This window comes from Ostrea edulis, chromosome 1 (genome assembly GCF_947568905.1).
Source record: "Ostrea edulis chromosome 1, xbOstEdul1.1, whole genome shotgun sequence".
NCBI lineage: Eukaryota > Metazoa > Mollusca > Bivalvia > Ostreida > Ostreidae > Ostrea > Ostrea edulis.
The window spans coordinates 109,952,500-109,969,384 of record NC_079164.1 but is presented as its reverse complement, the minus strand read 5'-3'; the positions used below and the strand labels follow the sequence as shown (position 1 = coordinate 109,969,384).

Below are 16,885 nucleotides of genomic sequence, written 5' to 3'. Positions count from 1 at the left end.
GTAGGCTATATAAAGTACCACCATATCGTGTCCTAAACCTGCATAGCCGTATCTACCTTGCCATGCTGCAAGCATATCTGTGGGATTTTCATACAGAATCATGGACTAATGTGGCCTCCAAAAATTTTAAAAAGTGATTTCTTAAGTTGTATGCCTTCAAACACATCATGCAATCTACACAAACATTTCTCAGATAGTGGATGGAAAATAAATGATTTTTTTAACAAACGCCAAGCATTTTATATATACAAATTTCAATCCATGAAAACAAATTCAATTGGTTACTCCTCCTAGGCACCTGATCCCACCTCTGGTGTGTCCGGGGGTCCGTGTTTGACCAACACTCTATTTTGTATTGCTTATAGGAGTTATGAGATTGATCACTGTTCGTTACCTTCATCTTTCATTATTAAAACACGCACATACAGATATATGTCTAGTAAGTTATCTATGTCAAATTCAGTCAATCACAGTAATGGAAATGGTCAAGGAAAGTTAAATGACAGACGGTTAATGTGCAAATAGCCAAGAAAAATTACTGCATGCTGGTTGTGTAAATATATACATCGTGCCCAAGATAAAAAAGAGGGGGGGGGGCAGAAAAATGCTATAGATCTACATGGATAATAATACACACTGTATTATTCACATTCTATCACCCACTAAAATATACTGTACACATACCTTTTTGACAGATGGATGAACGTATTATATCAGATGATAGATCGATCGTAAGGCTCAGTAAGTTCAAGTTGCACTGCTCTCTACTCAGATCATATAACGACACTAAATCATGTGATTTCCCTATCACTCAGACGCTTGCTTACAGTCACGCATGAAATAATATCTGCCTTCACGCTTCAAATAATATCTGCCTTCACGCTTCATATAATATCTGCCAATCTGAAGTCGGAGATTATTATTGTGAATCCGAGTCAGACAAACGTTTTCTGTTTCAAGCGTCCAAATAATAATCTTGTCTTTTTGGCTGGTCCAGAATTATTATTGTCAGTACAGATTATATTTTGTAGCGTTCAAATAAAAAAAAGATAATTATTGTTGGCGATGTTCAGTAATTATTATTGTAGTGGAAATATTATATTTATAAAGATAAAGTGTGACTTTAAATCGGGTCAGTTTTTATTATTATTGCGGCAGTATTTATAATTATAATAATGTCATAAATTAAGAATATTTTTATTTTGGGGATGAAATTATAATTTGGTATCTGAGAATCGGGACAGATTATTATTATCGCTGCGATATAATAATAATATCGGCAAATAGGGGGAAATTTTTATTTTTGGAAGAGATTATAATTTTGGTATTTTATATAGGGAAAAATAATAATAATGTGGGGGTACCCTACGGCTTTCCATACATTAGCTCTATATTATCCGATTTTTACAGTCCAGCGGATAGAGAAGTTCTATATATCGTCTGCTTTCTTTGGTGAAAAATTAAAAAGTTATAATTTTTTGTTTCAATGTCGTTCTTGACAGATCCAACGTTATATGCACTTCACTTCAAATAGTCAACATTTCTCGAAAGAGAATACCCTAACGTCAAGTGTTATTTCCAAACATAGACTTGACACAATCAATAATCACCCCCCCCCCCCCCCCCCTTTACAATCATTTATCAGTGCAAGAGATGTACGTAACTTGCACTAATAATAATAATAAAAAAAAACAAACCAAATACATACAAGCAGGCATGTATTATTTCTTCAAGTATTTTCTAATACATGATATAACAAATATATACTTTTAGATCTCTAGAGACACCATCGGTTTTCTGGTTAAACATTAGTGACAAATTCTTTTACAGTTGCCTACTGAAAATGCAAAAAAAAAAAATGTTTCTTCAAAATATCACAAAATATGATCTTTTCTTATACAAAGAAATAGGTCCAATAACGTTTTTAAAATGTCTTGTTTTGTTAAAAATCAGTAGCTACAGGGGTCTTTGCCCTGGACCCAGTGCATGCGCGGATCTAGAGGGGGGGGTCCGGACCCCCCCCCCTCCCCCCTCCCCCCTTGGAATTTGCAAAAATAAAAAAAAAATACAATATAATGATTTATAAGAAAAATGAGTTTACTGTTATTATATAAAGTTCGACCCCCCCCCCCCCTGGAAAAAAATTCTGGATCCGCGCCTGCAGTGTCTTCGATGGTCCTACCCCCTTTTGGATCCGCCACTGCTCTTTAATTCAAACATCCTAGGCGCAATTCTACTTGTGCACAGATCAAGGTTTTTTTATTTGGGGAGGGGGAATGTTAATTACAACCTACGTGTACATGTATACTAGGGGTCCAAAATTTGGTATTCAATTCAGAATCTGCATTAAGAAAAATACCCACAAGAACACAAATAGTGTACATTCTAAAAAAAAAAAAAAAATTGGGGGGGGGGGTCCAGTCATGTGCTTGCATTTTTCTCATTCCTACCCTTTTTTTATTGCAAAATTTATTTCTCAGACATCTTTGCTTGGTAGTTATTCACATGCAAAAAAAAACCCAACAAAAACAAGAGGCACGTGGGCCGCATCGCTTACACAAGTCACCGTGCCGTTATTCAGCTGTTGTGATGAAAAATTTTGACCTAAAAAAATCACAACATACTGAAAATGAATTCACACAAAACAGATACTTAGTATGCCTCAACACCAACATCACTAGCATGATCTTGCTGTTCTGGATAGGACCAAAGTCACAAGGTCATAGATTATGATATGAAATGAAAGACCTTGCCATAAGAAATATCTACAAAATATGAAAGTGTAACGTGCGAGACCCGAGCGATCTCCATGGGATCGTACTTGGTTTGCCCAAGTCTTATAAGGATAATAACGAATGCAAAATATACAGATAATGGACACTTGTCTAGTGTAAAACAAATTCTAATATACAGATATGCTTGTGTCACTTGCCTAGTGCTATAATTAACAAAGAGAAATCACTTATGCCTATTTTAATCAAGGTGCTGCCTCTTGGCTACCCACACCACTTGGCAGCTTGCCACTTGGCTTACTCACACCACTTGGCAGCTTGCCACTTGGTCACCCGCACTTGCCACTTGGTCACCCGCACTTGCCACTTGGCTTATGCAAACACTAGTATAGCCACACGACCCGTAGTCAACTTGGCTCTCTGTGATCACTTGCCACTTGTCAAACAGTAGTATACCTATGATAACTACTTACACTAGTTCTGACTCTCACGACTATGGTTTCTAGTTTGTAAATAAGCCTGACAACAATTCGTCGTCATGCAAGTTGAACACATTAATTCACATCAGCCACCAGGCCTTTTTCCTACATAAATAATCTTTACGTCAATAAGCATAATTTTCTATAGGCAAGAATCCGATTTTTGAGCTTACTTTGCTCATCTGAACCAAACATTCATTTTCATCTTATTTATATACATACAACATTCATTCTTGTAATTTCTTTTAATCAATTAACACGTTAATTAAATTATATACAATGATTTCTTGATTTACAAAATACTGCAAAGGGGAATAACTCTCAACCGCTTCAAAAGCTTAAATAGTTCAGGAGATATATGAATAGGTAAGATTTTAATTAAAAGTAGGTCAAATTTCAAGATCATATACTAAGGTATAAAAAGGTTTTGCCATAAAGAATCTATATACAAAATATGAAAGCCCTCGCCAAAATAGTTCCGTATACATGTATATATATATATATATATATATATATATATATATATCTATAAGCACTGAAAAGGCCACGACACTGTTGGTTATTTAAAACTCAAATTTTCGACGCAACCCGCGTCTTTATCAAGAGATATAAATTACATAAACAAATAACACACAAAAACGACAAGTATCGATAAACTACATTGGTGAGAAGAGTGATACACTATTGTACTGAGTGATAAAAATGGTGGTGGTTACGTTGTAAAGCGTGTTTACTGACTATGGTTTAGAGAGTTTGTACCATGTACTCTTTATGTTGGGATATCAGAATTTCTAGAATGCGGCTTCAATTTGTCTGACCTTGAAAAATATATTACCTTGAAAAATAAAAATATTATTGAATCTTTTTCCTTAGACTTCTCTCCCATTCACCTATTCGATTGTTGATTTTAATGCTAGATCAGTGTCCTTTGATTGACTTTGTTTGTTGTTTAATCGTGTTCTTCTGGCAATCATTATTTTTCGCTGTTCACCATATCCGAATCATCAATGGTACGGACTACCTAATATTGTTTTGAACTTAATCACTCCATATCATTATCTTCCCACCATTTTATTCCATAATCACATTGTTTTGTAAGATTTCCCTCTAAATTTTTCTGATTTTTGTAATTTTTCAAGAATAATTTTATTTTCATCCCGACCCGACCATGGTACAAACTCTCTAAACCATAGTCAGTAAACACGCTTTACAACGTAACCACCACCATTTTTATCACTCAGTACAATAGTGTATCACTCTTCTCACCAATGTAGTTTATCGATACTTGTCGTTTTTGTGTGTTATTTGTTTATGTAATTTATATCTCTTGATAAAGACGCGGGTTGCGTCGAAAATTTGAGTTTTAAATAACCAACAGTGTCGTGGCCTTTTCAGTGCTTTTATAAATTTCTTTACTGGCCTTGTATCTTCTCAGATCCGAGACTTTAAGAAAGTAGGGTGTTGTTGGGTTTTTGTGCTTTTATATATATATATTATATATTTTATATATATATATATATATTATATATTATATATATTTGTGTGTGTGTGTGTGTGTGTGTGTGTGTGTGTGTCTTTGATATGTTATATGCCTGCACTATGTTGGGAAGATTTCATGTAAATTTCCACTTTTCTGGTCCTGTAGTTCTTAAAAAAAGATTGTTAAATGACCCCACCCTAATTTGCCTTCTCATTACTATCTCTGACACTCCTTTGAAGGGGGCATGACCCTTTATTGGAACAAACTTAAATACCCTTCACCCAAGGATGATTTTTACCAAGTTTGATTGAATTAGCCCAGTGGTTTTTGGAGAAGCTGATGGACAGAGTCAGACGGCAGGCAAAAGATGATTAGAATTTTAAAAGCTCGCCTGAGCTCAAAACAAAACAAATCAAACCAGCTGTCATGTTAATTTTATTTTTTTAAAAAATTCTTTATATCATAATAAAGTTTTATTCTAATCTAATGCAATAGATACTGCTTATGCAACATGCATAATTTTTAATACAGGCGAGATTGGATAGCAAGCATGTTTCTGATTCATTATATATAAAATATAACTTAATTTGAATCAAAATATCATTTACAGATTTCTCATTCATCCTTCATCCCCAGTGGAAGTTGATCATTCAAGAATCTGGAATTAAAGAGAAATTTAAATAAGAAGGATATCACATCAAAGCACAAAAATACAATAATAAACTATTTCTACCATTCTAAAAATGTGGATCAGAATGGCCTTTATTGGGGGTGTTCTGGGGAAGATTAATGCATACATGGGCATATAAGCATGACTGATAAGAATGAATTGTGCATGTATTCACAATGGTTCAAACTCTACATACACTGTATAATCTACAAATATTCACATTTAAATAAGCCTTACAGTGTTATGTACACATGGAGAAATTTTGAGGGGGAAATATAGTTTGAAATTTAAATTGAAAGTCATGTTCAATAATGAAAATTTTCACTTCAAGTCATGAAGATAAAATTAGAATTTTGTCCCATTGGAATAATTAATTGTATGTAGATGTACTACAAAGAAATAAAAAAAAATGCAGCATAATTTCCTATTTCTAAAGTTTGTAATATAAGTAATTTATTTACATATACATTCTCATTTTATGTAAATGGGCAGTATAAAAATAATTTTAAATCAAACAACTGTCCCGTTGGACCTACATGTGTATCTACCAATTTGAACACAAACTTAATCAAATACATAAATTAGCATCTAGTATACAAAGCATTTCCAAAACATTTACCATGTACAGTACATACCAAAGATATGTAACCTTAACAAAATTTATAAACAAAATGAAGTATCTATTAGTAATAACAACTCTATAGCACTGAAAGCATGTCACATTCACAAACTTCACATTTCAATGTACATTGTACATATTCAGGGTATTAATACTCAAAAGAATTCATTATCAAGTGTGCTGCTTGTCATTCCTGTTCCAAACAAAAATTGTATATAAGTTGCCCCCCCCCCCCCCCCCCAAAATAAAAATAAATAAAAATCATAATTTGATAAATGCATCTGGGTTACATATCTCACCTTTATATTGACTCTTTAATTCTGGTATGATGTTAAGTGTCCCATCATTGTATCACTTCCATCATAACTCATTCTTCAGAACCATGATTTCAACCTCCACCAGTACCAAATCCAACTGCTTTATGTCTTAAAGAGTGTGTGTTTGAGAACGCAGCCCAAAGTCAGTTGTAACAAACTCACAGTGGTTCTGAATTAAATAAAAAATGTGTGAAAAGTTGACAGTTAAAAATGTTAGGACAATTTTTATCAGAAAAGCTCATCTTGGCTAAAAGCAAAATTATAAATGCATGAATTAACAAGAAGCCCACAAGCCTTATCGGTCACCTGAGTATTAGTTAAAAGTATCACTACTCCAATTAAGACCATATTATTTAAATGTTTTACACACACATATATATTATATATATACTATACAATACTAGGTTTTGGTCCCACGCTGGTCTCAGAAACTCTACCCCATGGATCATGAAATTTACAATTTTGGTAAAGGCCTTACAACACTATGTATTTAGTTTTTCTTGCACATGTATGGTTGTAGAAAAGACTTTTGAAAATTGGTCAATTTTTGGCAGTATTTGCCCTGCCCGAGGCCCCAGGGGTGCAGGAGTACTGAAATTTACAATTTATGTCCCCCTTGTCCTAAAAATGCTTCATACCATTTGTAAAGAATTGGAGCAGTAGTTATTGTCAACGCACGTTGTACGACACACGTTGCCGGAAAACAACCAGTTGCAATAGGACCTAAAAATCCAGGGCAGGGTCTATAAGCCCGTGAACTGATACAATCGGAAGTTCCGTGAACTCAAACACACACAAATTGCATACGTCATACAATTTACTTTCGTTTTTACTAAAGGCCTAGTATTAACTCGTACCCGAGATGCATATTAAAAAATTTTTGTAAGTGGAGGTACAGAATCAACACTAATAAGGATTTGATTGAGTTCACAGGGTTCTAATTAGGATGTGATTGAGTTCATGGGCTTCTAATTAGGATATGGTCCACTTCACGGGCCTGTCTCTAACACTAAATAAGATGTGATTGAGTTCACGGGCCTGATTCTAACACTAATTAAATGTGATTGAGTTCACGGGCCTAATTCTAACACTAAGGAAAATGTGATTGAGTTCACGGGCCTGATTCTAAAACTAATCAGGATATGATCCAGTTCACGGGCCTGATTCTAACACTAATTAAAATGTGATCCAGTTTACGGGTCTGATTTTAACACTAACTAGCATGTGATTGAGTTCACGGGCCTGATTCTAACACTAATTAGCATGTGACTGAGTTCACAGGCCTGCTTCTAACACTAATTAGGATATGATCCAGTTCACGTGCCTGATTCTAACACTAATCAAGATGTGATCCAGTTCACGGGCCTGATTCTAACACTAACTAGCACGTGGTTGACTTCAAGGGCCTGATTCTAACACTAATTAAATGTGATTGAGTTCACGGGCCTAATTCTAACACTAAGTAAAATGTGATTGAGTTCACGGGCCTGATTCTAACACTAATTAGCATGTGATTGAGTTCACGGGCCTGATTCTAATACTAATTAGCATGTGATTGAGTTCACGGGCCTGCTTCTAACACTAATTAGGATATGATCCAGTTCACGGGCCTGATTCTAACATTAATTAAAATGTGATCCAGTTCACGGGCCTGATTCTAACACTAATTAGCATGTGATTGAGTTCACGAGCCTGCTTCTAACACTAATTAGGATATGATCCAGTTCACGGGCCTGATTCTAACACTAATCAAAATGTGATCCAGTTCACGGGCCTGATTCTAACACTAACTAGCACGTGGTTGACTTCACGGGCCTGATTCTAACACTAATTAAATGTGATTGAGTTCACGGGCCTAATTCTAACACTAAGTAAAATGTGATTGAGTTCACGGGCCTGATTCTAAAACTAGTCAGGATATGATCCAGTTCACGGGCTTGATTCTAACACTAATTAAAATGTGATCCAGTTCACGGGCCTGATTCTAACACTAACTAGCATGTGATTGAGTTCACGGGCCTGATTCTAACACTAATTAAATGTGATTGAGTTCACGGGCCTAATTATAACACTAAGTAAAATGTGATTGAGTTCACGGGCCTGATTCTAACACTAATTAGGATATGCTCCAGTTCAGGGGGCTGACTCTAACACTAATTAGGATGTGATTAAGATCACAGGCCTCTAATTAGAATTATAGCATTATTATTTATTTCCACAAATCACATTTTCATACAACTCTTTATAGTGAAATGTTACACACATCTATTTTGATTTAAATCGTATCATTGATTATTCATCTATAACTTAGACTTTTGAAATAGTTTATTATACCCCCCGCAACAAGTTGTGGGGGGGGGGGGTATACTGGAATCGGGTTGTCCGTCTGTCTGTCCGTCCGTCCGTCTGTCCGTCCGTCTGTAGACGCAATGGTTTCCGGGCTCTAAAGCATTATCCTTTCCACCTACCGTTACCATATCATATATATGAACTACCCATGGGATGAAGATGTTCCCTATCGATTTTGGGGTCAAAAGGTCAAAGGTCACGCGCACTGGACATCAAAGTAGCAATATGGTTTCCATTTAAATTCTTTAACGGCTTTTTTCATCGCATGGAGATGCTGTGTTCCTAGATACCTTTTGGATCATAATATTGAAGTTTTACCTATATATTTCCAACACCCTTTAGGAGATTGGGGTAAGCGGGGGGTATTCTTAGTGAGCATTGCTCACAGTACCTCTTGTTTTAACAGTTTTTTGTTTTTTTTTACAATAACTATCGGAAAAGACTAACAAAATTTATGTTCCTATCATGCATAAATCTAAATAAATCATTGATTTTGCAAAATCTGATGACATCATAGGAGGGTGAAATTACTTTAAGTTATGTTTAGTGCTGTGTGTATATAAACATGCACTCATATAATTATATCTTCCCTCTTCCAGGGGGAGACATATTGTATTTGTACTTTCTGTCCGTCCTTCCTTCTGCCACAAAATCTTGTGAACGCTTCTCCACCTATATGGCTTATCAGATAGACTTGAAACTTTGTACAATGCTTCATTGTCATTTACAGATGTGAATATTGTTGGGACGGGAGGATCCAATTGTTTTCCTAAGAGTTATAGTGGATCTAAGAGGGGTGGAAGATGTAAAATAGCTTATGAACTCTTCTCCTCCCATATGGCTTATTGGATAGACTTGAAACTTTGTACAATGCTTAATTGTCATTTGTAGATGTGCATATTGTCGGAATGGGAGGATCCAAAGTTTTTCCTAAAAGATATAGTGGATCTAAAAGGGGTGGAGGATGTTAAAATACCTTGTGAACACTTCTCCTATATGGCTTATCTGATAGACTTGAGAATTTGTACAATGCTTCAATGCCATTTGTAGATGTGTAAGTTGTAGGGACAGGAGGATCCAATTGCTATCCTTAAAGTTAAAGTGGATCTGAGGGGTGTAGGGTATAAAATAGTTTGTGAACGCTTCTCCTCCTATATGGCTTATCAGAGTTCATGTCTATCTTCCTGCCCATGCTTTCTCCTTCATACTATTCAATACATTAAGGGGGATGTTTCCTATATTTTACGAATTAATTGGTTGATTGACAACAAACTTGGTACACTTGTACAGCATATATAAGGAGTAGATGACCCCTATTGATTCTTAGGTCACATGGTCAGTCCACTCTTGACATAGGAAGGTATTGTCTGCTCAATATTTTGAATTGGTGATACTACTATCAATTAAATGAGGCACGGGTATAACCCTTTCAATTTTGCAACTTGGGGGCATATGTGTTTTAGAAACATCTCTTGTGTTGTATTATATGAATTACAGGTTTTAGTGTGCTCAGTTTAGAGAATAGCATAAAAGTATTTGATAATTAAATATCTTGCAGATTGGCAGTTTACTCCATGCACCGACAGGAATGATAAACTGTGATATTCGTAAATGGTGAGCATTTATATTTTTAGCTCACTTGAGCCAAAGGCTCAAGTGAGCTTTTCTGATCAAAATTTGCCCGTTGTCTGTCGTCGTCGGCATCATAAACGTTTTACATTTTCGACTTCTTCTCAAGAACCGCTGGACCAATTTCAACCAAACTTCCCACAAAGCATTCTTGAGTAAAGGGCTTTCAAGTTTGTTCAAAAGAAGGGTAATGTCCCTTTCAAAGGGGAGATAATCACAAAAATGCAAATATAGAGTGGGGTCATTCAAAAATCTTCTAATCAAGAGCCACTTGGCCAGAAAAGCTGAAATTTACATGACAGCTTACTGGCATAGTACAAATTCAAGTTTATTAAAATCATGGCCCCTGGGGGTTGGATGGGGCCACAATAGGGGATCAAAGTTTTACATACAAATATATAAGGAAAATGTTTAAAAATCTTCTCAAGAACCACTGATCCAGAAAAACTGATATTTACATGAAAGCTTTCTGACATAATGCAGATTCAAGTTTGTTCAAATCATGGCCCCCGGGTGTTGGATGGGGCCACAATAGGGGATCAAAGTTTTACATACAAATATATAAGGAAAATGTTTAAAAATCTTTTTCTCAAGAACCACTGAGCCAGAAAAGCTGATATTGACATGAAAGCTTCCTGACATATTTCAGATTTCAGTTTGTGAAAATCATGGCTCCCAGAGGTAGGATGGGGTCACATGGGGGATCAAAGTTTTGCATACAAATATATAGGAAAAATCTTTAAATACATATGTATGAGCCAAAGTGACTCAGGTGAGCGATGTGGCCCTTGGGCCTCTTGTTTGTATGTGGTGTGGTAGACAATTTTTAGTTCATCCTAGCTCCTAATTATTCAAATCCATTGTTATTAAATTTGGACCGGTGTATGCTTTACAAAAACTTGAAAAATGAAAGAATATGTTTTGGAGGGATGTAAGTAAATCCTGGAAATGGTTAATATGTCTTTTTGAGAAAAAAAAATCTTCTGAACGTATGGTTAATAGTGTTTTATGGTACAATGAAAACATAAAGGTAAATAGAAAAACTTTATATCTGAAAGAATGGTGTGAAAATAATGTATATACAGTTAACTCAATGTTAGATGAGAATGGAGATATCATGAATTATAATCAATTCATGGAAATGTATAAAGTAAAATCTCATTTTTTGGAATTTTTTGGTTTAAGACAAGCATTGAAGAAAGCAATGAGAGATAATGGAATAAACCAGTTTATAAAAGTTCAAGAACCTACTATTCCCATACATATAGCCCCTTTCATATATTTTAAAAGAAACAAGAAAAAACTGTACCAAATTTTTAATCATAGTGAAGAAAAACCTACAGGTCAAAAGAAGTGGGATATACAATTTGATATCTCTCAAGAAGAGTGGAATACAATTAATAAAAATGTTTTTACTATTACAAAGGATACAAAATTACAGTGGCTACAATATCGTATAAATCAAAAAATTTTAGTCACAAATTTATTTTTGTTCAAAATAAAGAAAATAGACAACGATTTATGTTCGTTTTGTGTAAAAGAAAGGGAATCAATAGAGCATGTTTTGTATGACTGTGAAAATGTTGTTTTATTTTGCAAGAATGTGCAGTCATGGTTTAGGGATTTTTTTCCAGTAAATATTGTTGTTGATAAAAAAAAAAACCTTTTTGCTGGGTAGCTCAGAAAATGAAATGATCAATTTGATTAATTATTATTTAAAGTACTTTGTGTATGGTTGCAAATGTAGAGGCAATCCGCCTTTGTTAAATAACTTTATTACCACTTGGACAGATGTGTACAAAGTAGAAAGGCAGTTAGCATGTAAAAATGATTATGTAGATGTTTTTGAGAAGAAATGGAATACATTTCATAAATTAAAAGATTTATAGATTTTAGATCATCCAGAATATATAATATGTAATTGTATATATTAATTAGCCTATGTATAGCATCGGAAGTTATTATCAATGTCATAACAGTACATTTGTTATACATTTAAAACCTTTAGTTTGTGACAACCTATTAGATTAATATTATTTTGTATAGTGTACATATGATAAGCCAGAGTAATTTCATTCCTTTCTAATTCTCTTCCTTTTTTCCTATCTTTGAATGAATGCCTATTAGAGTGGATGTGTGAGTAAATGGTAGATAAAATACCCTGTACCCCCTAGTCAGGTGGGTTTGTAAGGGCATGATGTTAAAACCCTGACTGTCATAATGTGAATAAATGTTGTATGAACCTAAAAAAAAAAAAAAAAAAAAAAAAAATCCATTGGCCAGGGGTTGTGGGGAAAACATGATATACATCTACATCCTTACTTCTGAAAACAATGTCCACTTCAAAACCATGTATGAACAAGACAACAGTATTTTTCCAGTGAGGAAGAAGACCATGAAAGACACCACCAGTTTATAAAAAAAATCCGTTCAATAAATATATTAAACTTTACTGCTTTGGGGAAAGTATATTGATATATTGGTAAGAAAGTAATTTTCTAAAGAATCAGCAGCTCACATTTTGATTACTTTGATATGATAGGAATTAGTCAATATATATTTTGGGTATGGATCCAAAATACACATCTTTATGAAGTTGAATGAACATGTTTGCTCAATTTTTACACAAGTAGTGCATCACATAACATATTAAAGCTTTCTAATCCGACTTTTATTTTTAGGAATTGGGACACGTTCTAAATATACTCAGGGACAGAATGATGTGCAGCAGGGTTCGTCATGGGTAGAGATACTCCCATTTAATATTGATACTTTTCATATCCAAGCATGTATATGGCTAGGTTGTATAATGTTTGTTATAATTATCTAAATTATGTCCTTCCTTCCATCTATTGTTCTGTGTGTTGATTTCTCACCACTCTGCAAGAAAGGGCATTCATGTCTATTTCATAGACGATCCTACATGTAGTTGCAATTGAATCATAAATTATTCCCAAAGAGTTCATGATTTCATCATGTTTTGAATATAATATTTTTTCAATATCTATTTTAGATTTTACCAAATACAGAACACTGCAAGGCTTGCAAAATGAAGACCTCAGTAAAAAAAATTCTAAATTATCCACTGTAAGGCTACTTACCAGTAATTCATATCTAGAACTTAAACATATCATCCTTGAAACAATAAAAACTAATTTAATATAGTATATTTATGTATGTTATGCTTTTTCAACCTTTAAATTTTTTAAAGACAGTATAGTTTATTATGATTGCACAATATTTAAAGTTTAAATTTTCATAGAATTTTGTTTGCTATCCAGAATGGCAGCTCACTACCTGCCCCTAGTGATGCTAAAAGAGGCCGTTGTTCTCATTTGTTCCAAAACAGGAATGGCATATGAGGAGGCCAACAGAAGATGCACCTCCACTGACCTCCACTGAGTGTGCACTCACAAAACGAATAAATTATTATTATTTCTTTTGTTTGTAATTGTATATTGTCAACAAGGTCAAAGGCACTTGATCCGATGCCAAACTTTTGCATTTCTTTTGCTTTGTGGTAAATTTTCTTCAGCAACATTAACATTGTTTAAATTGTTTTCTTTGGAGAGTATACATGTACACATGGATCATTTGTATATTAGAATTATAGCATTGTTTAATTCAACTCATTCTTATCCTAGAGAGGTTATTATATACTGCAGGCAACGACTTGTAAAGGGTATACTGTTTTAACTCACGTGCAAGGCAAGGCAGTATTATGAAACTCTGTAGTTGATAAGGACATATATCACATATCGATATGCATATTTACAGGAAACTCTGATGTATTTTAAATCTGAACGTTAATTTAAAAGTGGGGAGAAATAGCATTGGATGAAAAAAGACACATATGAAGAAAATTATTCCATACGTAAATACTTTTTAGCTCACCTGAGCTGAAAGCTCAAGTGAGCTTTTCTGATCGCCTGTTGTTCATTGTCTGTCCGTGATTAAACATTTTATATTTTCTCCAGAAGCAATGGGCCAATAATAACCAAACTTAGCCAAAAGTATCCTTGGGTAAAGGGCTTTCGAGTTTGTTCAAATGAAGGGCCATGCCCTCTTCAAAGGGGAGATGACCACAAAAATAGGGTGGGTCATTTAATTTTTTTTATCAAGAACCACTGGGCCAGAAGAGCTAAAATGTACATGAAAGCTTCTTGACATAGTACAGATTCAAGTTTATTGAAATCATGGCCTCCAGGGGTTGTATGGGGCCACAATAGAGAATCAAAGTTTTACATACAATTATTCAGGAAAAATCTTTCAATATGAGCCAAGGTGGCTCAGGTGAGCGATGTGGCCCATGGGCCTCTTGTTCAACATATAGAATAAATACATGTAGTTATGTTGTATTTCCCATGGAACATTGAAACGTTTAATGCGTTTACCAATTAATCACTGAAAGAAAGATAAAATTGTTGTTTCATATGTTTTATGAAAACTTAAATTTTTTTTCATTTCTTTTCATGAAAGACCCCTTAATTACCCAGTAATATATAATCAATTCTTAACAGATTATGTAAATTTGATTTATATTAAGGATGTTTGATCTGATTACCCATCATTATCAATCTGTCTAATATAGCCATCATGTGTTACTATTGCTACGCAATCTTGGAGCATGAGGTAGAATGCGAGCCAGCTCTTTCATAAGTACATGCATCTGGAAAATATATTTCAATGTCAAAGGTTACAACAATGTGATAATGTAATCATTGTATGTCTAAGGTCTTGATAATAAAACTGTTATCTGTTCAACTTTTTCTTCTTAATTAAAATCAAGACTAAGTACCAGAGGAAATTGTGGAAAAAAATGTCTGTCAAATACGTCAAGCTCTTACATGTAGTAGTTGCAGATTCAACTATTTATAGGGATACTGAGTTATGATGCACACAAAAATGGGTCTGGCACAAAAATGTTGATTTAGCTCAAGATGACTGGTAAAGTCTATAACACAGAGAGACCGGGTATTTATTCAATTGTGATTGATTGATTGAATATTGTTAAACGTCCCTCTCGAGAATATTTCACTCACATTGAGACGTCACCACTGCCGGTGAAGGGCTGTAAAATTTAGGCCTATGCTCAGCGCTTATAGCCATTGAGCAGGGAGGGATCTTTATTGTCCCACACCTGCTGTGACACAGGACCTCTGTTTTTGCGGTCTCATCCGAAGGACCGCCCCATTTAATCGCCTCTTACGACAAGCAAGGGGGTACTGAGGATCTATTCTAACCCGAATCCCCACGAGACTATTCAATTCTGCCTGATGATTAAACTAATAATAAACATGTATGGAAAATTTATTATCAGTGAAATACGATACTGTTGTACAGAGACAAAGTTGCATTTTATAGGTTAAGACTGTGTAAGGCTCTACAGGGACTAGGTTAGGATCTACAGGGACTGGGTTATACTCTACAGGGACTAGGTTATGCTCTACAGGGACTAGGTTATGCTCTACAGGGACTGGGTTATGCTCTACAGGGACTAGGTTATGCTCTACAGGGATTAGGTTATACTTTACAGGGACTAGGTTATACTCTAAAGGGACTAGGTTATACTTTACAGGGACTAGGTTATACTTTACAGGGACTAGGTTATACTTTACAGGGACTAGGTTGTGCTCTATAGGGACTAGGTTATGCTCTACAGGGACTAGGTTATACTCTACAGGGACTAGGTTATACTTTACAGGGACTAGGTTATACTCTACAGGGACTAGGTTATACTTTACAGGGACTAGGTTATACTTTACAGGGATTAGGTTATGCTCTACAGGGACTAGGTTATACTTTACAGGGACTAGGTTATGCTCTACAGGGACTAGGTTATGTTCTACAGAGACTAGGTTATACTTTACAGGGACTAGGTTATACTTTACAGGGACTAGGTTATGCTCTACAGGGACTAGGTTATGCTCTACAGGGACTAGATTATACTTTACAGGGACTAGGTTATGCTCTACAGGGACTAGGTTATACTTTACAGGGACTAGGTTATGCTCTACAGAGACTAGGTTATGCTCTACAGGGACTAGGTTATACTTTACAGGGACTAGGTTATGCTCTACAGGGACTAGGTTATACTCTATAGGGACTAGGTTATACTCTACAGGGACTAGGTTATACTTTACAGGGACTAGGTTATGCTCTACAGGGACTAGGTTATGCTCTACAGGGACTAATCTATGCTCTACAAGGACTGGGTTAGGGTTTACAAGGATTGGATTAGATGCACGTGAACTGGATCATATCCTAATTAGCGTTAGAGTTAGGCCCGTGAACTCAATCACATTTTATTTAGTGTTAGAATCAGGCCCGTGAGCTGGATCATATCCTAATTAGTGTTAGAATCAGGCCCGTGAACTGGATCATATCCTAATTAGTGTTAGAATCAGGCCCGTGAACTCAATCACATCCTAATTAGTGTTAGAATTGGGTCCGTGAACTGGGTCACATCCTAATTAGTGTTAGAGTCTGGCCCGTGAACTGGATCACATCCTAATAAGAGGCCCGTGAACTGAATCACATCTTAATTAGTGTTAGAATCAGGTCCGTGAACTGAATCATATTCTAATTAGTGTTAGAATGAGGCCCGTGA

General features: G+C 35.1%; 2 long non-coding RNA genes across 2 annotated transcripts; one reads left to right on the top strand and one right to left on the bottom strand.

Annotated features, from left to right (window-relative positions):
* Nucleotides 1–5,097: 5,097 nt before the first annotated feature.
* On the bottom strand, nucleotides 5,098–7,320 carry LOC130051320 (uncharacterized). The gene is made up of 3 exons (XR_008799784.1): nucleotides 6,936–7,320; nucleotides 6,280–6,466; nucleotides 5,098–5,349 (listed from the first exon to the last, which is right to left on the bottom strand). It is a non-coding gene; the product is annotated as an uncharacterized LOC130051320 (long non-coding RNA).
* A 3,095-nt stretch (nucleotides 7,321–10,415) lies between these two features.
* On the top strand, nucleotides 10,416–13,715 carry LOC125660731 (uncharacterized). The gene is made up of 2 exons (XR_008799783.1): nucleotides 10,416–13,362; nucleotides 13,557–13,715. It is a non-coding gene; the product is annotated as an uncharacterized LOC125660731 (long non-coding RNA).
* The last annotated feature ends 3,170 nt before the right edge of the window (nucleotides 13,716–16,885 follow it).